We start from the raw sequence: 23,316 nt of genomic DNA on the forward strand, positions 1-23,316 counted from the left end.
ACGAGGTTGTGGCGTCTGGACTCACAGCCAGTATAACCTTCTGTACTGTTTGTATTGTGTCCTTTGTGCGTTTTGTTCAATTCCATCTAATCACCATTTATCCTGATCGTTGCGATCAATCAAAGGTGGCGGAAAGGCGAATTAAACTAAAACAAGCCAATCAATCATATTGGTATTCCTACAGAATAATGAAAGTGAAAATACATTAGTTCGAAAAACTGAGTGTAAAAATGAATGAAGTAATCAGAATCCTATGTATCCCAAATATGAAATCGTTCCATGCGTTATAAAGAAATTCCAAACATAGAATTTTAATGTAAGAGGTTAAGCAACGTAAAGTTTAAATGTAAAGTTTTCTCCCCAATTTCAAGATTTTTATTAAATGTGACCTGCAAGCATTAATAAACAAACAAAATAACCATGCGTTTCAACGTATTGAATGTGTGAAATGTAAAAAAGGTACAGAAAAATCGATGTAACGATTGTTAATCCATCTGGTGGATATAATTGAAGTCCCTAAGTTTATAGTAATAATAATCAATTCGCAATATAGCAATAGTTTATTATTAACAGGGCATTCTGTCTTGCGGTACGCAACAGTAGGTCCTACCGGCACCATTTTATAAATAAAACTAATAGTTCTATTTTCACGAAAGTTTTAACGCATATGTTTGGGTGTGTTTGTTTGCAACTACATGAATGCACGTCCCACAATGTTTTGAGCGGTTGAGCAGAACAACAAACCAACTTTAAAGTACCGCAACCTTTCTCCCTAGAAAGAAAGCAGTGTAAGCCTTGTTGTTGTGTGATTTCTTATGTATACATGCACAAGACATACAAAATACGTAGGTTCAAATTAAACAATATAACTTTAATACATGGAAGCCATTCACGTACATCTTACACACGGTTACTATAACAACCAATCAATAACATGCTATAGAATACAAATTCTTCTTCTTCCTCTTATCATGCGTCTATCATCTCCTCCTGGAGTCTCTTTTTTGTTTCAAGTGCTGGTCTCACCGTATCTATCAGGAGGTCTCCTAAGTCTATTCGACCTTCTGAGTGGTGGTTGGTTTTCGTTCTCTCTTCTCCCCTCTGCATCCTTAGGTCTCTTGCTAGCTCTTTTAGCTATAGTCAAGAACTGGTTCAGACCGAAAGTATCGTCTTCATCTTTCTCAGACTGAATAGGTCCGCTGCGTGCTGCTCCACGGTCCGTGCCACTGAATTCCTTGTCTAGGACAAAACTGTTTGTTTTCATTATTTTCTCCAAATCACCTCCATACACATCCTTGTTCAGATCTCTTGATGGTCTGTAAATATGTTGGCCCAGAGTTCGTGCATGCCACCAAGGTTTATCATACACGTTGTACGCTTCGTCATCTCCGTGCCCACTGTCCATCCTCTTTGATTGGTTGAACAGCTTCTGGTCAAACTGAATGTCGTCACTGGCCATGCTCTTAGCTGGCATTCCAATCGCAATCTGTTTACTAATGTCCCTCTCCCTGTCTCTCCGGAGCTTCGATCTTTTATGTCCCTCATATCGCAGTTGGTCACTTTCCCTTGATTCCTTATCTTTCTGGGTAAGTTTCTTCTCCAGCTGTGCTCTCAAACCTTCACTTTCCGGTATTTTTGTATTAATATCTGCGTTGTAATTTCCGTCCGGACCCCGTATTTGTGAACATTGTGTTACATTGTGCTAACAAGTTCCTCCAACCTGGATGAATACTGTCGAGCCATGAACGTCCAATCAACGGATAACGCAGTTCTTCTTCACACAATATAACCGGTAATTTATACAATACATCATTCAATGATAAATCAATGAAAGCTTGACCTTTCAACTTCAAATTATTATTATTCACACCTCGTAACTTAAGTGTAGTGAATTGTGTTCGCCGATGAGGAAACATTTTTTTGAAAGACTTGCTATTGAACAGCGTAACTGTAGATCCAGTATCTAGTTCACATTGTACAATTCGTTTATCAATACACAGATTAACTACGCACGGTTCCGCTGACATAAGAACATTAGTGCCATCTACAGCTTGTGCTCTTGGCTTGAAACTAACACTCCTTGCTTTTGAACGAGTGAGTGTTGCATCTTCCACTTGTGTATTTTCTGTGTTCGATGAAATAGTGCAAGTACTATCTTCTGGCGGATGAGAATCATTGACTTCAACGTGCAATAAAGACAAACCATGAAATTCGTTATGTATGTTTTGTTCAACAATAGCTTCTAAAGGTTTAATATTAGGCGTAGATATTTGATCACTTGTAATTGTCTTACTCGCAACTCCACCATTATTTTTCCTAAACTTGCATTTTACATGCCAATGACCTTTCTTTTTGCAAAATGAACATATCGAATATTTTGCTGGACAATGTCCAAGATCATGTCTTCTGGAACATCTATCACATTCTTCGGTGCTTTTATAACTTCTATTCTGAGGATTAACGAAGTTCTTTCTGTGTCCTTGCGAGGACTGGAAACATGGTTCCAATTTCTGTGTCCCAGAAAATGCAACTAGATTAGGACTATAATCTTTTTCACGATGTATGAACATTTGTGTTTCCCGTTCAATTAATTCCATTTCAAGCACAATATCTTGACATTTTGCTGGAGTCAATGTAGGTTCAGACAGTAATTTCTTTCTAATGGCGTCAGACCGAACGCCTACAATTGTTTGCTCTACAATGGCTTCCTGTAAGTACTGGTCAAAACTACATTTAAGTGCTTGTTGCTTAACACGTACCATAAATCCTGTTGCATCCTCGCCGCTTTCCTGCGTGCACTGTCTGAACTTGAAACGTTCCACATATTTGTTTATAATCTGCCCATAATGTTTAAGCAGATTGTCCTTGAGGGTCGAATACGTTTGCGGTTCGACTGGTTCAGGTTCTAGGATAGTCTTCAGCACTTTGAACGTTTCAGGTCCTATAACTGCAATCAGTATGGGTACCTTCCTGGCTTCATTAACATCATGAGCCAAACAAGACTGTTCAAACCTCGTTAAATAATCTTCTATTTCTTCCGAATCTGGCCGGAACTCAGAGAATAAATTCAAACCGAACATATTTATAATTGTGAACACCTTAATATCACAATAACGTAGACACAATCCGTATCACACTGATTTGAATTTGCCCTTGTACAATTATTGTAAACAATACACAAAAACCGTGTAATCTTGGTTCTTACCGTAGAAATTGATCAAGCCGACACAATTTCTCCTTGCATAAACCTATGCTGGAATGATGATCGTCGCGTACTCTTCGTGACGTCTTCATCCATACTTCTTCTTACGAAGAATCACCAAGAATATCCTGTACGACTGCGCCATAGATGTAAGCCTTGTTGTTGTGTGATTTCTTATGTATACATGCACAAGACATACAAAATACGTAGGTTCAAATTAAACAATATAACTTTAATACATGGAAGCCATTCACGTACATCTTACACACGGTTACTATAACAACCAATCAATAACATGCTATAGAATACAAATTCTTCTTCTTCCTCTTATCATGCGTCTATCAAGCAGCAATTATATTGGCTTACAATCATTGGTACTATACTATTAAAAAATTATGTCATGTCTGTTACACGCAACGCACCGAGTCACAGCCATCGGCGTAGTGGTAACGTCGTTGTTGTAACAAGGGGTACCGGGTTCGATACCCGGTTTAGGCACAAGCTGTTCGGATTCCATTTTAAGCTGTAGGTCCAGTTCCGATTAACCTTCCTGTGCATAAATTGGACTTTAAACCAAAACTTAAACTCAGTTTTTTTCAAAATTCTGTCTACGATACATTTTTGGAGTGTAAGAAACAAAACTTACATTAATTTTAAGAAATTTATCACGTTCCAATAAAATATCGCTATTGAAAAATAACATCATAAAAGAGAGATAAGATAATTAATAAAATAGAAATAGGATTGTGGGAGTGGAAAATGCCATTGATTGATTTATTTTACTTTGCTTTTTGTGCCAATTTTGGCTAATTTGGAAGACGATATGATGACATTTATAAACATAAATCATAAACATCCATGCCCAGGCCAAAATTCGAACCCGGGACCCCTGGCTTTGTAGCGCGATGTGCTAACCACTGCGCCACGGGGGTCGGTGGAAAGAAGGTTGACATTTGATTGTCTTCAGAAATGTTCACCCCTAGTCTGAGAGTTGAAAAACAATGGAAAAGAACGATAGGATAAAGCAAAATGAAAAGAAGAAAAATTTAGAGATATTCAGGAATAGCAATATAAGGAAAAGGCGATAAAATCAACAGAAAGCAAATGAAAATAGTTGGTAGAGTAGAAAAGGCATTCGTAAAATCCACAGGTGGTAGCTTCATTTTTCCATTTCCAACACCTCATTCCATTCGCCTCCTGGATCGCATGTTGCGTGTAAATTAATAGAACTAAATGTTTTCGAGCTTCTTCGCTGAAGAATGACTGCCATGGGGCCATTTTTCACTGTTAAACGATGGTCGAAATCTCAACAGAAGAACGAACGTGGAATGCGAAAATTGATTAGAAGAGAATGCGAAGAGAAGCTAACACCTAATCTTCAGATCGTCTTCCTTTGGCGAGCCCCGCCCACTCGATGACAAGCAAAGGGCCGCTCAGGCCTGTAAATAAGAAAGCGACCTTCAAACCAAAGAAACGCTCAATCATGGCTTCAAGTCAGAGTGAGCAGGTATCCTAATCTGATCAGGAGTTACCAGTATCATCTTTGTGTGTGTGTGTGTTTCTTTCCTGCGCAAGCATACGTGTGGGTGCTTTTTGGTAAAGTTGGTCTCGAGTATAAGAGGTTCTTGTCAATCTCAAGACGAGACTGAGAACTACAGTCTGTCCCGGGAATCTGTGGAGCAAGCGAACGAAAACAAGTCCTCTGCGCAAGTAAATGACTCGAGAGGGCTCAACCAATGGACGTGTGAGAGAAGTGAGTGCATGGAGGGGAAAACGCGGCAGCAGCTACCAGTCGTTTACAGCAGCGCACTGCTTCTCTACCCTTACGAGCAGCCTTACTTCGTATACCCGAGACAGAGTGTAGGCAAACCTCTTTAAAATCTAGGAGACGAATCGGAGACTTCGTGACGATACTTTGGTGTTGTGTTTGAAACTCGAAACCTCCCAAAACATATCTACAGTGTATCCCAGACCCCGCTCCACGTGGAGGAAAGCGAGTGGACGGAGCAAAGCAGTGCGCGCTGCTGCAAACTAATGGTAGCTATAGTCGCGTTTCCCCCTTCCATGCTCCCATTTCAGCTCTTGCGCGTTCATTGGTCGAGCCCTCTTTAGTCACTACTTGCGCAGAAAACTTGATTTCGTTCGCTTGTTTCACAGACTCCTGCAACAGAGAACAGCTGCTTCTTTATCGATAAATTATATTTCTTGCTCATAGTAATTGTAGTTAGTCCATTAATTAATTGCAATTGTGAGCCTGTGCTGCGTGGTTGTGTATTTAGGATACAATTACGTTTCGTTTCTAGGGTTCGTAGCGTCGAATTGAAGCGTCCCCCCCAAAAAAACGTATCTGAATTTCCGGCATACACGCTGTGGTGCTGGTGTCGTTTTAACTGTGCCATGAAAGCCTGTACTTCGCGTATTCTCCGAGGTTTATTTTAGCGCTAGTTTATACGTTGTTTACACTGTATCGGGCCTGATGAACCCCCCCGTTTTTGTGAAAGAGCGTTCTTGTGAACTGCAGAGCGAGCAGCGGTACTGGAGCGTTGTAAGAGGGGAGGAAAGGAGGAAGTGAGCGAGTCAGGGGGCTTCGTCGTGCAGTAGAGAAACCTCTCGTTTGTGACTAGCAGTGCAACGTGGTATTGTGATCACGAGTAGGCCTATGTTTAATGTCCCTTTAGGAATAAATATAATTGTTAATTCTTGTTATGGCAAAAATGAACATCTACGGGATAATTTTAGTGAGAAAATATTAGGATAAAAATATTGTTGGAACAGCATTCATTAAAATTTTCTTTCGTACTGGAGGCTAGATTTTTAAAATAAATCGAAAATTAGCTTCATCTGTAGTTGAGACCGAACATAACTAAAGGGTGTAGAGAAAAATAGAAAGTTCTTTAAGAGCGAAAGATCGAAAATCCACAATGACTTGTTATTTTTCAGTTAATGGGTTAGGAAATATGAAAAATGGGTTCCCTCTGAGGAGTTATGTTGCACCTTGTTAGAGAATTCCATAGAAATAAGATTGTTTGCCTCTAATTTATAATATATATTCTTATTTTGTAAATTATGCAGGTCCTCTAGCCGCGGCCCTTAAACTAACACGGTACCTCTTTGTTTTGGGATCCCTCAAATGATCGTAGGTGGTTGGGTGGTCAGGAGAAAATGGGGGGAAGATTTGTAGCGTCATTCCTTGGCGGCATTAAGAAATGTTGCCGCATTCTTTGAACTCTGCTTTTTAGGGAGTTCGTCTTAAATATCTTGTTCCAGGTAGGCAATGTGACGGTTCAAAGCAGGTGAGCATAGTGTCTACCAGCCTGGATAAACTGGAAATCCTGGAAAAGTTAGGGAATTTACTTCTACTGGAAAAGTTATGGAAATGTCAGGGAAATTTAATCTGTTTCTGGAAAAATCAACATGTTTGGTGTAGTGCATGAAAATTAGGTTTTTTTGAACGAAGAAAACAAATGACAAGCAAGAAATTTTAAATTTGAACGCACCATACTTCTATTTGATATACTGAGGTTTACCGGTAAATACAGTAGAAATTGTGTATTGCATACTCTAGGACAGGGGTTCCCAAACTTGCAACGGTCAGTTAGCGTGATTCGGTTGCTTGCCTTAAGTTAAATAATGAACACATATTTCAAATTCAGAAACATTTTTAGGCCTAAAAAGTGCTAAATAAACACATATGAGAATTTGGAACAGTCATATCATTGATTGAATATACAATTATAAATTAAATTCTTAACTTGAACGCCATCTAATATTCTAATTGAAAAGTTAAATACTGATTTCTACAGTGTCCGTTAGGTGCCTCTCGAATCATGAAATCAACAGATTGATGCGATGCTCTGATTCAAAAACCAAATGTAGACTTACAGTCAGCATTATTTTAGTCAAAATTTTGAAACATTCCGCGGCGGCAATGAAAGTCAGTCACGGCGTCCCAGGGCGCCTCGGAGCACACTTTGAGAACTACTCCTCTAGGAAAAGGTCATAGGTCATATTTTGAAGTTGTTATTACTAATTTTTACTATAATTATGATTCAATTATGTTTTTTTTCTAGGAATAAGTCTTTGTTAACCATAGGTCAATCCTGACCTCATCACTTGTACAGTGTCTCTCAAAAGTTTTAGGACAACGACATTTTAAACTAGGCAACCCAATTTACACAAGGCGTTGGTGGGTTGCATGTACAGTTAGGCTCAATTTCAGGGTTGCCACATGCACAATAGATATTTATAAAACACGCGAAAGAAATAAAAACAAGTATTATTGTATAATATTATTAAAAAATATCACTATTTTATCGCAAGTGACAAAATTCTTTCTCAAAGGAAAAAAAAAATAGGTTTTCTAGTATTTCAATGCTGACGAGTCTACAGATAGGAAAAGAGGTGAGAGAAAACGAAAGGTGACAAAGGGGAGGAGAAAGAGAAAGAAAAGGAGAAGAGGAAAAGTAGAATAGAGAAGAAAGAGAGGATAGACGAGGAGAGGAGAAGTAGTGAGGAGAATGGAAGAAGATTCTAGGAGAGATGAGGAAAATGGAGCAAAGAAGAGAAAAGAGAAGGAAAACGAGATGAGAGAAGAGGAGACGAGAAGAGGGGAGTGGAGAGTAAAGTAAAGGAGAGAAAAAGATAAGAACGAAAAGAAGAGTGCAGTGGAGTCGGAAATCTAAGACAGGAAAGGAGATACGAGGAGTGGAGATGAGTGGGATAGAGATAAGATGCGAGTAAAGGAGGGAAGGCGATTTGAGATAAAAGCAGAGCAGAAGGATCGGAGAGAAGAAGGAGAAGGAGAAGAGAAGAAAAGAAGGGACTGAAGAGAAGAGGTAGTTGCGAAAATATCTCTCTCAGCGTCAAGAATTGATGCATTGGTCAAATTATCGACATGAAACATTCAATAACATTTTGAAATGTATTGGAGAATGTATTAGATCGGTTCGAAATGCATTTTGGCTTAGTTCAGAGCAGAATAAAATCTTCCATGTAAGATCTTTGATTTTACCTGCGATTATGCCACTAAAAACATGAATGTAATTTTAATATTTATAAGAATTATCCAATTTTTGTCCACTTCTCGGTTCGTTGAAATGGAGATTTTGTAATTTAATATTTCCCCTCCCCCCATCGTTAATTCCAAACTGAATCATTCCGTTTCACATGGCGTGGACAATGATAGGTCTAAAACTTACGAAAATTTTCTGCCACCAGAAGGGTTTGAACCCATGACCACCAGATTGACAGTCCTGAACGGTAAACACTACCCTACAAGCTTTCGCTCCTAAAATTAAGTAGAAGGAGCTGACCAATGTGAAATGTAGATGCAACTCTCCTCCTACATGTAATGTGCAAACAATACTTGTTTGTAACAAAGAAAACGAAGGTAGTACGACTCGGCGAAAACATTTAATGGAGAATTGCACATGATGAAAACTTTTAATTCGATATTTGCGGAGGTTTCCTTGCATTGAACTCGAGTGGGAAAAGGGGTAAAATTAGTATGTCCTGAATTGCCACAAATATAAATAGTTATTTCATTAATATTTGTCAATGTCTTTGAAGCAGTACACAATTATCGTTAGAGTATCATAATTCACGATCTTATACATGAAAATATCCCTTTGAACGTGTGCCAATTCATTTATTTGTTTATTTTTTTTATAAATTCCATATGCAGAACAATGTAGCCATTATACACTGCTATTACAAATAATGTTACCGTGCTCTTATTTAATAGAAGGGGATTTAAAAATAGAAAAAAAGAACACATAGTATGGAGGATCGAACCTGGGACCGCAATCAATGCTTTCAAGAACTACAACTAATACACTACGCCCTTTGTTTCGCTTAGAGCAGCAGTTCTTAATTATTCTGTCGCGTCAATATTGTAAACGTTATTCTGCAAAAATAAGTTCAATACTCTGATATAGCTCTGTACTTCTAGAATTACTCTATACACATGCATTTGAAATTTAACTCTGAATTTATTCTTCGATGTTAGTATATCTAAGCTTGTGAATATATTTTATTTGTAATTTTATAACGGTTACATGAACATCTACGAAATAGTTCCTTATAATAACCTTCTGGGTGACCAAGTTGCCAATATAAACAAATGGAATGCAGATTGTCTTCGAGCTTACATTTTTAAAAAGGAGCGGATACACGTATTACTATCCCAATACTTATTCAATAAGTTTACTTGTTTGTCAGAAATTATCACTTAAACTATTGCATGTTGAGCTAGTGCCCACCTAGCGGCCTCTGATGAAATCTATCATTCTTCAGATTCTCTTTAAAATTCGACTCTGGTCACTTGTAACTTGCTGGGTGCATCGACGGACAATGTTTTGCGATAAGAAGCGGCCTTGAATAGCGTGAGTGAGTCACTTTGAACGCGAGCAAGCTGCGCTACCAAGCTTGTCTGCCTTTGAAAATCAAGTCATTTTTTTTCACCGTTTCAGAACGCGATTGCTATTGTAGAAGTATATATTCTCTCAAAAGAGCAAGAAAGAATATTAGACCAATGTTCTCCCGTTGTTTAATACCAAATATTATCTATTAAACGAAAAGTTCACGATTGTCAATAAACCTATCTGAGCATAAGGTGGATGTAAATAATAAATTTAATAGTAAGATTCTCCAAAATTTCTCTCCCACTGTCTACGTCAGGCCAGTACCCAGGGGGGCATGGGGGCCATGCCCCCCTCGGACCCTGAAATATTTAAATGTGAACCTATCAATAACTACGAAAATAACATCGTCGATTTTAGAAATGTGTAAAAATTTCAATTTTCTTCTTACATAAATGAATCTGTTTCTTGCGCAAAAGTCTTCAAGCTGCAATATTGGATGGTTTTAGTTTTATAATCATTGATGCAAGGCTATCAGACGTCCGATTAACCGATTTAGTCAGGGCAGTGCATTACTTTCAATCCCGGTCTCGACTTTTTCGAACTGCAATCGTGATGCGAGAATGTCTCTTTATTATCGTTTTTTTCTTAACTCACAATTAAACATGTTCTTTATTGTAATAATAATTCCTAGTACGCAACATTTAATTTATAAATATATTATTTTCTAAACATAGAATTATCATGACTTTTCAATGGCGCTCGCACTATTTGAACTATTTTGTAATATCTGTCTGTCTCTCTCTCTCTCTCATATATATAGACACACATTTGGGTCTGGCCCCTCCCTCAAAAAATCCTGCTTACGGTCCTGGTCTACGTCAATGACAGAAATGCAAGCAATATTTTTATTTACTTTTAACCGAATTATAGGAATGTGGAAGAATTTAAAAGAAATAAGAAAGAGCGGAACGACTGTTGCTCTACTTTAAAAATTGTTGTTTTTCGAGGAAGGAAAATAAGAAGGCTTTACTCCAGCACCTTAACACAGTGTCCCACGAGTCTCTCTTGACTAATACTGTCAAATGTGAAGTGATTTTATGAATAAAATTTTCCGCCTGTTTACGTCTAACGTTGCCCAGATTTGGTAGTTCGCAAACGGTGTAATTATTTCGTGTTACCTTACGCAACAGCAAATACATTTCATAAGACTGCTCTGAACACGAGACTTGCGTCAGTAAACAAGATTTCGTCTGTTCCAGTATCGGAGGGAAAGAATATCGTCCTGCAATGTTCAATGTCTATTCACAACAATAATTTAGAAGAAATAACTCGCATTTTCACAACTACCAATATTCTCATTTTTCTTCATCACTTCGAAAATTATTTCTCGAAGATATCTGCTATACTACAAGAAAGCAATTCACAATTCAAGTAAAAGATCAACTACATGTATACCTAACGACATTTACAATATTGGAGGGACAGAATACTTAAAAATTGTTGCTTCAATGTAAGGTAAGGGCATGGTGTAGTGGTTAGAGTTCACGATTAGGCTGCCAGCGGTCCCAGGTTCGATCCTCCTTAGGAGGTCTCCTTTTTTTTTAATTCTCCTTTTATTATAAACAAGAGCATGGTAACATTATTTGTAATAGCAGTGTATAGTGGCTACATTGTTCTGCATATGGAATTTATAAAAAAAATAAACAAAGAAATGAATTGACACACGTTTAAAGGGATAATTTCATGTATAAGATCGTGAATTATGATACTCTAACGATAATTGTGTACTGCTTCAAAGACATTGACAAATATTAATGAAATACTCCCTCTGTCCCATAATTATTGTCCGGTACACTTTTGTTTGTTGTTCCATAATATTTGTCCGATAGGCAAACTGTGACATTGGTGTATACAGAAGAAGAAAATTAAACACGGGAATGAGTCATACAACGTTATTACTCAAGGATAAGTAGCCTACAAATTTGCCGATCAAGTATCCAAAAGAACATAAATAAAAAGCCATTTTGGCATACCGGACTATAATTATGGGACAGAGGGAGTAACTATTTATATTTGTGGTAATTTTACCCCTTTTCCCACTCGAGTTCAATGCAAGGAAACCTCCGCAAATATCGAATTAAAAGTTTTCATCATGTGCAATTCTCCATTAAATGTTTTCGCCGAGTCGTAATACCTTCGTTTTCTTTGTTACAAACAAGTATTGTTTGCACATTACATGTAGGAGGAGAGTTGCATCTACATTTCACATTGGTCAGCTCCTTCTACTTAATTTTAGGAGCGAAAGCTTGTAGGGTAGTGTTTACCGTTCAGGACTGTCAATCTGGTGGTCATGGGTTCAAACCCTTCTGGTGGCAGAAAATTTTCGTAAGTTTTAGACCTATCATTGTCCACGCCATGTGAAACGGAATGATTCAGTTTGGAATTAACGATGGGGGGAGGGGAAATATTAAATTACAAAATCTCCATTTCAACGAACCGAGAAGTGGACAAAAATTGGATAATTCTTATAAATATTAAAATTACATTCATGTTTTTAGTGGCATAATCGCAGGTAAAATCAAAGATCTTACATGGAAGATTTTATTCTGCTCTGAACTAAGCCAAAATGCATTTCGAACCGATCTAATACATTCTCCAATACATTTCAAAATGTTATTGAATGTTTCATGTCGATAATTTGACCAATGCATCAATTCTTGACGCTGAGAGAGATATTTTCGCAACTACCTCTTCTCTTCAGTCCCTTCTTTTCTTCTCTTCTCCTTCTCCTTCTTCTCTCCGATCCTTCTGCTCTGCTTTTATCTCAAATCGCCTTCCCTCCTTTACTCGCATCTTATCTCTATCCCACTCATCTCCACTCCTCGTATCTCCTTTCCTGTCTTAGATTTCCGACTCCACTGCACTCTTCTTTTCGTTCTTATCTTTTTCTCTCCTTTACTTTACTCTCCACTCCCCTCTTCTCGTCTCCTCTTCTCTCATCTCGTTTTCCTTCTCTTTTCTCTTCTTTGCTCCATTTTCCTCATCTCTCCTAGAATCTTCTTCCATTCTCCTCACTACTTCTCCTCTCCTCGTCTATCCTCTCTTTCTTCTCTATTCTACTTTTCCTCTTCTCCTTTTCTTTCTCTTTCTCCTCCCCTTTGTCACCTTTCGTTTTCTCTCACCTCTTTTCCTATCTGTAGACTCGTCAGCATTGAAATACTAGAAAACCTATTTTTTTCCTTTGAGAAAGAATTTTATCACTTGCGATAAAATAGTGATATTTTTTAATAATATTATACAATAATACTTGTTTTTATTTCTTTCGCGTGTTTTATAAATATCTATTGTGCATGTGGCAACCCTGAAATTGAGCCTAACTGTACATGCAACCCACCAACGCCTTGTGTAAATTGGGTTGCCTAGTGTAAAATGTCGTTGTCCTAAAACTTTTGAGAGACACTGTACATGTGAAGTTAATATTCTAAAAACTTGGTTAAGTGGGATTCTAAATGTGATGCCAGGTAAAATTATGCTATTATTTATGAACTGTCGTAATGTGTTCGGCTTGGAAAATTTTGGTTCAAGGTGTGAAAAACCAGAAAAAAAATCAGGGAAGTTTGTTTCTACGATAGACACCCTGATTCTCCCTAACCCCAGAGTTTGCGCCAGTTTGGATTAGGAATCAGAAAACCGAATACCATCTTGTACTGGCCATGTCCGTCCACCCGTCCGTATAGGTATCTCCGAAATCAGTGTAACTGAAAACATAAACCTTGGAAGGAACTACGCTTTGTCTCTGGTATCTGTGGAGCAAACAAACGAAAAGCCCCATGCGCAAATAGAACTCGAGAGAGGGGAAGTAAGTGCATTGGTGGAAGGACGCGGATGCAGGTACCAGCCGTTTGAAGCAGTGCGCACTTCTTTTCCCCTCCTACTCTCTTTCTCCTCTTCTCTACTGTTAAGCGCGGCCTTGCTCCACAGGTTCACGAGACAGAGTGTAGTTACTTGTAATTCAGTTACAAGTAGCAGTTACTTTTTAGGAATTCTAACTGTAAGAGAGTTACTTTATGCAATAGCAGTTATTTTTTATAGTTATACTATCACACTTAAGTTGTTAACATGAAAAGTTGTAACGTAGGTAAACTTTGACTATCCTGTTTGCAAGCTCAGGCTTCCTTACCTTAGGCGATTCTGCATAAAATTATTTCACCTTAGCATCCAGAGAAGACACATAGCATGAAACTGAGTTTCCAAACTAAGTTATTCCCCCACATTACAATTTTTCAAGTTAACAATTTAAGTGTCGTAAAGTAACTGCAAAAGGAATGGCAATTACAATATACAAAAAATGAATATTAAAAAATCAGTACGGCGTCTGACTGCCACACAGAAAACCTTGGTTCGAATCCCGGAGGTGGATGATCCAAGGTGGAACCGCTCGGCCAGCCGGAGCGTGGTCTTAATCATATCACTATAGTGTAACCACAAGCTAAAAAGTCTACGCAGATCCGCGACTCCTGTGCACCTTACTCCCGCGTGGAGAGAAGGGGCAGAGTGGAGCATGTTTTATGGAAGAAGGGGGAGTTCTTTTGTTTGTGGTCGCTCTATACCATGCTTGAGATGGCGAAACACCCTGTATTCACACTTGCTATGCCCGTATAATTTATTTGAAGCCAGCAGTGAAATCCACAGCCAGAGTTACATATTACACCTAATTCTACAGAACGACGATCAACGCTGTTTCCCCTCGTCCATTTTCCAGACGTAATCTCGATAACAGCGCAACATAATACCGCTCAGATCGAAAAACGAATTGTAAATTGAAGATGAGGGACCATATGTTTTCCTCCCTTGTCCCCACCCCTCTCAATTGAAACCAAATTAAAAGAACTCCTCAGTCCAGTGAGGTCCCATTACTTGTAGCCCAATTTATGGTCGCCTTTCAATCTTAGGCGTCAGCGCCAACTGTCCACTAGATATCGCCACATACTAGCGGATCGAGCAGTGTTGCCAATCAAGACGAAATTACCCAGGTTTTTCGTGTTATCCTGGCAATTGGAGCAAAGCAAAATATTTGCTCCGCTGCATTGCGGGCGCTTGCACGGAATGTGCTTGACAATTTAAGAAACGGTACCTGACATAGATCTTCAAGACGCTATTTATTGTGAATTTTAACGAAACAGTAAAAGCAAAGAAGTAGAACATGTTCAAGATTTTTAAACACTAAATATTATCTCCAATTTGTTTCTAAGCAATAATTTGAATTTGGAGAATACGTATCCACTCTAAATGTCTTTATGATGTAATTTTACATTAGCGACATCTTTTATCGGATTTGAAGACCATTTTACGAGGGTCTTACAGTAAGTTCGTGTCCTGACCAACTTCCGGTAGTGTTATCGGGTAATTTCCTTCATTGCTTTTCGACTTAGTCCTCTCATAATGCCAGACACTTACGCCATTACTTTTGTAACGCTGCAATTCCTGTAGAAAAAAAATATGATATGTCTTGCTCCTGAAACCATCCCACCACTGCGTCCACGATATCAGAATGATTGGAAATTTCTTAACAAGCAGCTCTTCCTTTAATTTAGGAAATGGCCAGATCTGGGGATAAGGTGGATGTTGCAAGGTTTTGAAGCCAAAGGATTGGATAGCCACTGTAATTACACCTGCCATGTTTATGAGCATCTGTCAACATTCGATACATCCAACAACACGTTGCTCTATTTAATCCCAAGTGGTCACTTAAAATGGTATGAATGCTACCTTTTGATATGCCAACAATGTCATCAAGTGTCCCAGTGTTGAATATCCTATCAGTGTTGATTAATTGTTGCACACCATCGACAGTTTCCTGAGTAATGGTTGTTGATGGTGTTTAGGTACGACATTCATCTTCACATGCCTCATGACTGCAGCTAAATTCCCTATGCCACTTTTTTTTTTTAAATATGAAGGTGCTTTCTTCCCCAATCATTGTGGAATTCTTGAGGTGATAGACCTTTCAACCGTAGATACTTGATCACAGCTCGCAACTCTGAAGGCTCCATTTTCCAATATAGCCTCACCTTCAGTTTATTAGATACATGCTTGAAACTTGCAACACAAACAACGAAAGGATACATGAATAAAAACTACAGAATTTGATTCAAAAGACACAAACGGAAGTGGCTCAGGGCACAAACTTAATGTACGCCACTGTTTAGTAAATCGATCATTTGTCGCTGCTTTGAGCGGCTCTGAGGGTCACCCAGCCTGGGTAACCTGATCGGCTAAAGACGATCGAAGCATGGTGCTAACCATGTCACCTCCACAAATATCCCTAACTCTACATTCCCATATCCATTCGCAGCACGTTGCAATGAGCAGGGTGTAATTTTTCATTTTACCTGTTTAAATACGCTGCAATATAATAATTCCTGCTTGTTCTTTTCGCGGTCATTCTGCTGAGCTTCTCATTCGGACGAGTTGGCAACACTGTCGTATACAGAGCTTAGCGTATCCCCCTCTCAGCAGCTAAAGATGAGAAGACCTTTGGAGATGGGACAAATCCAATTATGTGGACATCTGCGAGCTGTTCTATCACTCCGCACCAGTTTGGTTCCAGGTTTTTATAGCCAGGGGGCGGGGCGGGCGGCAGGTTTTGTTATCACCAGCAGTTCCTCCTCCCTTCTATTAATGCTCCTCTTTCGGTCTGCCTTGGCCTTGAAACATTCATCCCCGTCACACTCGGTGACATACAAACGGGAAGTTCCAGTCACTTCCACCGACACTTGACACTTCCCTCTGTCCGTCCGTTCAACAACTCTAGAACGAGAAGAAGAGACTTGGAGTACCTGTAATTATTATTTTGATTATTATTGTTGTTATAAGACTCAGATGTGCAGACCATGAGGCACAAATGGGAGAGGAAAGAAGAGTTTACAGGATTCTTGTTGGCAAGAGACCTGTAGGAAGGCCAAGACGAAGATGGAAGGATAACGTTGAGATGGAACTAAAGGAAGTCGGTAAGGATGGAAAAGATTGGATTAATCTTTCTCTGGTTAGGGACGGATACATGGCTTGTCTTGCTCCAGCCATAAACCTTCGGGTTTAAGAATGCTACAGTGAGTTTTATTATTTTTACATGATTTTTAGATGGGATAAATTGAGCGAAGAGGGGGAATTTTACCCCTTTCGAATGGAAATTGTGCCCTCAGATTGTGGCAACACTGCATTGAGATGGAGAAGTGCATATCCATAAGCTTACACAGCCTGTACTGTGGCGAAATAATTCCGTTCAGCTGGACTGTGGTGGACGAAATATTTTTAGATGGCTTCTGCTTCGATTAGCAAAATTTCTTCATTCTCTGTCATTTCATCTTTTTTCTCTCCCGTTTTCTTCCTATCTTTCTTCCTCTCTCCTGTCTTTAGTTCCCAGTTTCTGTTTTCATCCTTTTCTCTATCTTTATTTTTCTTCCTCGGTTTCTCTTTTTCATTCTAAATGTCTTCCTTTTTATCTCTCTCTCTCTCTCTCACTCTCTCTCTCTCTCTCTTTATCTATGTGTGTGTCGCTTCAGTTCTCCACCTTTCATCTTTCTCTCTTTGTCCATCTTTCCATTTCTATCTTTCTCGTTTTCATTCTATATTTCTCCCTCTGCTTCTTCATTTTTTCCTGCTTTGTCCTTTTTCATTCATCTCTCTTTCTTTCTACATTTATTTTTACCTCCATTTATTTACAACTTATTCTCTTATTACTCTATCATTCTCTTTCATTCTGTTTATCCATTTTGTGTTCGATGGTCCGATTCTTGTTACACTATAAATGATTCTTATTTAGGTAGATAGATGGATTAGTTAAGGCAATTTGACGATGGGCCAGAGCCCACCTACACTCACCCAGTGGCAATGCTTCTGTACACAACACAGAAAAAAAATCTCTATGAAACAGTACTTAACGTACGTTGTTTGTCGATTTAGAATGGACGGTAAACCCACTAGATTTGATGTAAAATTAACGGAATTACTGTCAAACATTTTTTTTTTATTTTAGTAAATTAAACTGAAGAAAACGTGTGACCACCTACTGCGTCCTACAGGACAAAGATATCCACCCGTGTCTGACAACCGTAGGATCTGTTATCTGCTACCGAAACGTACAGCCGTAAATTCAACGACTCCATACGAACAACGCAGGCTCACCAAGTGATTTACGTGGCTTCTGCATAAAGGGCCTGGAACACTATCTGTGAAAGCTGCCACTCAGTGCTACCTAGGTGTCCAGGAGGAAGTGACAACAACGTAGCCCGATGGAGACGTTAAGAACTAGCAACCGATCACATCTCCTATCGCCCTTTTTCTTTCACGAAGTACACTCTGAAAACATAATTCTGCTAGGCGAATGAGTCTCTGGCGCCTGGACCAAAGGGCAGTTTAAGTCCCTTTGTGTTTTGTAGTGCCCTTCTACATTTGGGTGTTCACTGCAACTGTTGAGTTTTCATCAATGACATGGTGTTCGAATCGCCGCATGAGTGTTCTTTGTGAGTGTCCCTTCATCAATTTCATCATATCATCATGCATCCTCATCGTCGCAATTAGCGAAAAGTGGAAGAAAAGTGAAGCTAAATACAAAAAATCATATCAAATCAAAATAATATATTGCTGATTTGGGAATGGCAGATCTTAAAAGTAGGTAAAGACCTTGGTTTTCCAAGCTATAAGCAACAAAAATAATAGGACACAATCGTGCATGTGCATTTCAGTACAGCAAGACCAGTAGTGCTGGCTCACAGTACTTCAGCTGCAAAATACTTTATTTTTGCTTAATTTTTTCTATAATTATTTGTACCATCATAAAGAATTGAACTTGTAGTCTTCCCAGTTAGTTCATTTTCAAGTTGAAAACTCTTAGCACCATCTTGTGGCGATTTGACAAAATATGTGTATTTCGCCCAACACTCCGGACCCAAGGGAAGCAAGAAATGGAAACGGGACTCTGTGACCTTGAACCATCCAATAATAGACCACCGTCTAGGCACGTTACCTTTTTACTCCCCAACCGGCATGGGCTGAAATGCAGTCGCAGTACCATCAGTAACGTCCCATGATCGTTTGAAAAATATTTTGGAAATATTGAGAGCAAAGGAAATTTTTATCAAGAATTGACATGAATTTGCAAACACAGAAAAAAACTACTTTTCATCTTCAAGTAGCCACTTATTAAAGACCGTTTCGAAGGTAATTTTTATGGGACTGCTTCTCCATATTCTATGCCTCAAGTGCGTTCCATACACCTCGTTTTTTTTTCCATGGGGGCGATTTCCCCTTCTGGATACCTCACCCTCTTCTTTTCTGGTTATGATTTTTTTGGCCCTTAGGCGGGATGGTATATAGAGGGAAGATATTCAAATGCCACACTGGTTACACAGCAATTTTGATTTGGTACAAACTTTTATTTAATTTTCAGTACTACTCCTCAAATGAAATGAAGTCGGAAATTAAGTCTCTCGATTCTCGAAGAAGAAAAGGAATGGACCCACCACCCTTTATGGGAAGGAAGACATGCAGAATATGGAAGACGAAATCTTTGAAAAAAATATACAGAAATCTGCTCACGAGATGCTGATAATGATGATAATAATAATTATTATAATAATAATTATAATGTGCGTGCCACGAACAGCAAAAAGAAATGAAACCGAACAAATTTTCATGTGACAAATTAGTTTTCCTTATCTTGCCACGGAAGGCGCCACTTGCATTGTCTTCGATCTTCACCTTTTCTCCAAAAATAACTTTTTCCTGTCATGTGATGTGACAGGAGCTGATATTACTGTTGCCCACGAGACGATACTTTGGCCTGTCTCGTCTCGTGGAAGTCTCGTGGAAATGCTGTCTCGTCTCGAAAATATTCGTTTGTCTCATGACACATGGTCAATCTCGTCTCGTCTCGAATTTTTAAAAGCCTGTCCCGTGTCGTCCGGTGGACAACACTAGCTGATATGCAGCGATGGTTACAAGACAAAATCTGTAATCCTCCCAAACATGGTTCATCGTCTCTACAGACTTACTCTGAAACAATGTGTCTTCAACTGCGTTTGTTTAGGAAACAATTGACAGTATAATCTTATCCTAATGCAAGTAACCAGTTGGTTTTGCATTGAATGTCTTAGGCTGGAGATATTATCGCTAATGTATGTAGATCTTGCACAAGAATAGAAATATTGTGATTACGCACCTAAAGAAATCTTGGTTGTCTAAGGAACCTTTGTTTTGGAGTATATCACAACCCAGGACACGTTCGGCTGATCATGAGGGACATGTTATACTGTTGAAACACTTGAATGCCACTTGATCTCCATTACCTTGCTGAGTTATCGGAGAAAAACATTATTTCCGTTAGATGGCTCTGACAACAATAAATGGTTTCAAACAATCCACTGTCTGATATTTCACGATACTCATTTCTTATTCTTGAAGAAAATTTAATTTAATATGCTGATGTAGTGAAAATAGGTGTCGAAAGTTATGGGGAAAACGAGTTAGACTGGATTAAAATTATATCAGAAATAATTTGAAATTAATTTATTTTATTTCATAAGCAAACAAATCACATATTTAAAAAATGACAATAGTTGTTTCGTGTAAGACTATGATGCGAAATAACGAAAAGCCTTTCTGGATAACTGTCAAAGATTTGGGTGGGCTATGTAAAGAATATATTTCTCTATTCACATTATTTTTAGGGATTTTTCAAATTCAATGTTGCATTGAAAATGTGTTAAACTTTAGGTTTGATTACATTTAACATGATACAGGAATAATTGAAAACTGTAAGCTAATTAATAATACGCGTACAATGTGTTAATGGGAAACGTGGAACAAATATATTTAAACTCTATATCGTCATGATGAAGGAGTTAGAACACGGCACTCCGAAACTCAAGATCCTTGAACAGAATCTTCAAAGACTTCCCATCATATTATTCACGATATTTACACTATCATTTTGTTTTTATCATGAAATTTGCCTTTACATTGTGACAGGGCAGGCCATGGCCCATTCTTGCCGCCGCTTCTGCTCCAACTGGTGTTTCGAAAAACAGTAATCCAGGCAGACATTTCAATAATGAACAGGTCAACAATGCAATGTCCTTGAAACGTGGCAACACTGAACCGGCACGAGACTGCTGTTTGTTGAAGGAAACTTAAAAATTCTGTTCAAAGAAATCCTGGTGGGAAAATGGCCGGCGCCCCGTTGCGATCCTGATGTGGATTGTGTGACGCGTCTGACTCATCACTCGGATGCTCCGTTTGAGGGAGTTGTCTTCATATTGTTCCGCTCCATAATAGTCCATGGAAATGGGAACCCGGGATGTCACTTAGCCACGCTGGGTAGGCCTATAATTAACGTTTCATTTGGTGGAACATTTGGAAGATTTTCTTTCCTATTTCATACATTTTCTAGAACTTCTCACATAGGCACAATGAGAAAAATGGGGTGAGCTGAATTCTGAGATTTGTTTTTGTAATTTTATGCAATGATATATGTCATATGTAGGCTGAATATTCGCCATAAAATGTCTTATTTTGTTCCTTGGCCAGGAACATATATATATAAAAAAACCTTTCAATCTATTTCTGGGAAGAAAACAGGAGTTTTATAGTGTTTTTTTGCCCACTTTAGTCATAATAACCTATTTCCAAGAAAACTGTTTTTTTTTGGGTGCCTAAGTCGAGAAAATGAGTGCCCATTTTCTATTTTTATGTGCCTTTTTGCCTGCCTATTTTTGATTGAGTTTGTGTAGATTCATTGAGTTGGTGTTTTATGTCCACTTTATGCGCAGTAAGGCTAATCGGGACTGGACCTACAGTTTAAACTGGGATCTGAACCACTATGAGCCTCTACCGGGAATCGAACCCGGAACCCCTTGATTACAAGGCGACAATGCTCAGGGAGGCCTACCTATTTTTGAGTTGGTAGTGACTACCGATCCTCATTCTGATTATAAGTTCCTATCTTCCCTACTTTCCCTATTTTTCCACGGATAGTGTAAATAATGTAGGACACTGACAAATGTTGGAGATGTAGCAAATTATTATAAAATATTTGGATAACACTCGGGTCAGTAATTAAGTTGTGAGAATTCTTTAAATGTTTAATGATGAAATATTTTGTTTTTATTAAGTACGGGGATTTTATTATTAAAATAAAAATAATAACTTGCAAATTATTGAGTGGGCTCGAGTCCCACAGGACCATGTAAGTTGGCGCCACTTACTTTTTCCGTAGCATCTCCATCTGTTATTCATTTGCAACCTGAAAGCGAGTCACAACTTCCGAATCTCCAATCAACGAGTGATCCTAATACGGACACGTCACGAACACAGTGCAGATTTTTAAACACGCCGTCCGCGACAGAGAGAACGTAGTTCTGTGACTTGCCTTAGCTGGTCAGAGGAAGCATGATGCATCAGGTGGTCATAATCAAAGTTCACCTACTCAGAGCCATCTTCAGCCCGTTCGAAGCATCGGATTCCTGTGAGACTTGGTATAGAAGCTATGGAGACATGAAGAAGCGAATGCTGACGAAAAAAGTAATAGTTCAAATTTTCACCACCAGACGGAAATGTGGCGCTGAAATCTGGTGCACAGTGTACAACATGCAGCTGTTGAATCATGCTGTTTACTTTTCCAAAGGGCCAGTCACGTTGACGGCACGAATATTTAACACTTCTGTGCTGACATAAACTAAAAAGCTTTGCACTTCCGATTTCTGGTTCTTGTTATTTCAGCGCCACATTTCCATCTGTTGGTGAAAATTTGAACTTTTCCATCACCATTTGCTTCACCATGGTCTCCATAACGTCTATGCCATGTTTCACCGCAATTCGATGCTTCGAACGGGCTCCGGAGCTCTCACAGTAGGAGGAACTTAATTCTCAGCGCCACCTTTCCACCTGGTGGTGAAAATTTGAACTATTTTTTTTCATCTTCAATTGCTTCGCCACGGTCTCCATAACCTCTATACGAAGTTCCACCGCAATCAGATACCTCGAACATCCCGCCACCTTGACGTAGTGGTTAGCGCATCGCGTTACGACCCCAGGAGTCCCGGGTTCGAGTCCCGACCTGGGCATGGATGTTTGTGAGTGTCCATATGAGTTTCATCATATCATCACCCATCCTTGAAGCCCTAGGTGCACGAGTTCCTCCGTACGAATCCGTATAATACATGTATACATACAGCCTACTTTAGTTAAGTGGTATAATTTGATCATGCGCACTGTATTCGGAAGAATCCAGTGGTACTGCTTCGGTCGGAATTAGCCAATAAGATTGCTCACAAGTCACGTGGTTCACGATATGTGTGCACTCATTCACAGCATAGCATCCCTGTCATTACCAGCCATAGCAACAAGAACGTATTTTACAAATATGAATGAGAGCGTTTGATGAGACCAACCAGCTTAACTTGTGTGCCCCGAACTGTCGGCATTTTCTTTCATCTACCTCCTTTCTTAGCTCGAAGTAAATTACGCGGCGTGAAAGTGATTCTGGCATGTTTATGCACATCGAGTGACTGCCGGTTCTTATCTCATTATGCTTCACTTAATTTTAATCCGAGATGATTAAGTGCGATTCTCATGACAATTTCCCTTAACGAATGCATTTTGTGAGTGTATGTGTATGTAACATGAAGATCGTTGGTATTCTTGAGTGTACACGGACTTTGAATGGTTGTCTCGAAATGAGTGCACCGGCCATGG

The 23,316-nt window shown here is 39.0% G+C and overlaps 1 pseudogene; it reads right to left on the minus strand.

Moving 5' to 3' along the window:
- Positions 1-1,009: 1,009 nt before the first annotated feature.
- LOC145978996 (puff-specific protein Bx42 pseudogene) lies at positions 1,010-1,459 on the minus strand (annotated as a pseudogene).
- Positions 1,460-23,316: the final 21,857 nt, after the last annotated feature.

This window comes from Lepisma saccharinum, chromosome 25 (assembly GCF_977018435.1).
Source record: "Lepisma saccharinum chromosome 25, izLepSacc3.1, whole genome shotgun sequence".
Lineage (NCBI taxonomy): Eukaryota > Metazoa > Arthropoda > Insecta > Zygentoma > Lepismatidae > Lepisma > Lepisma saccharinum.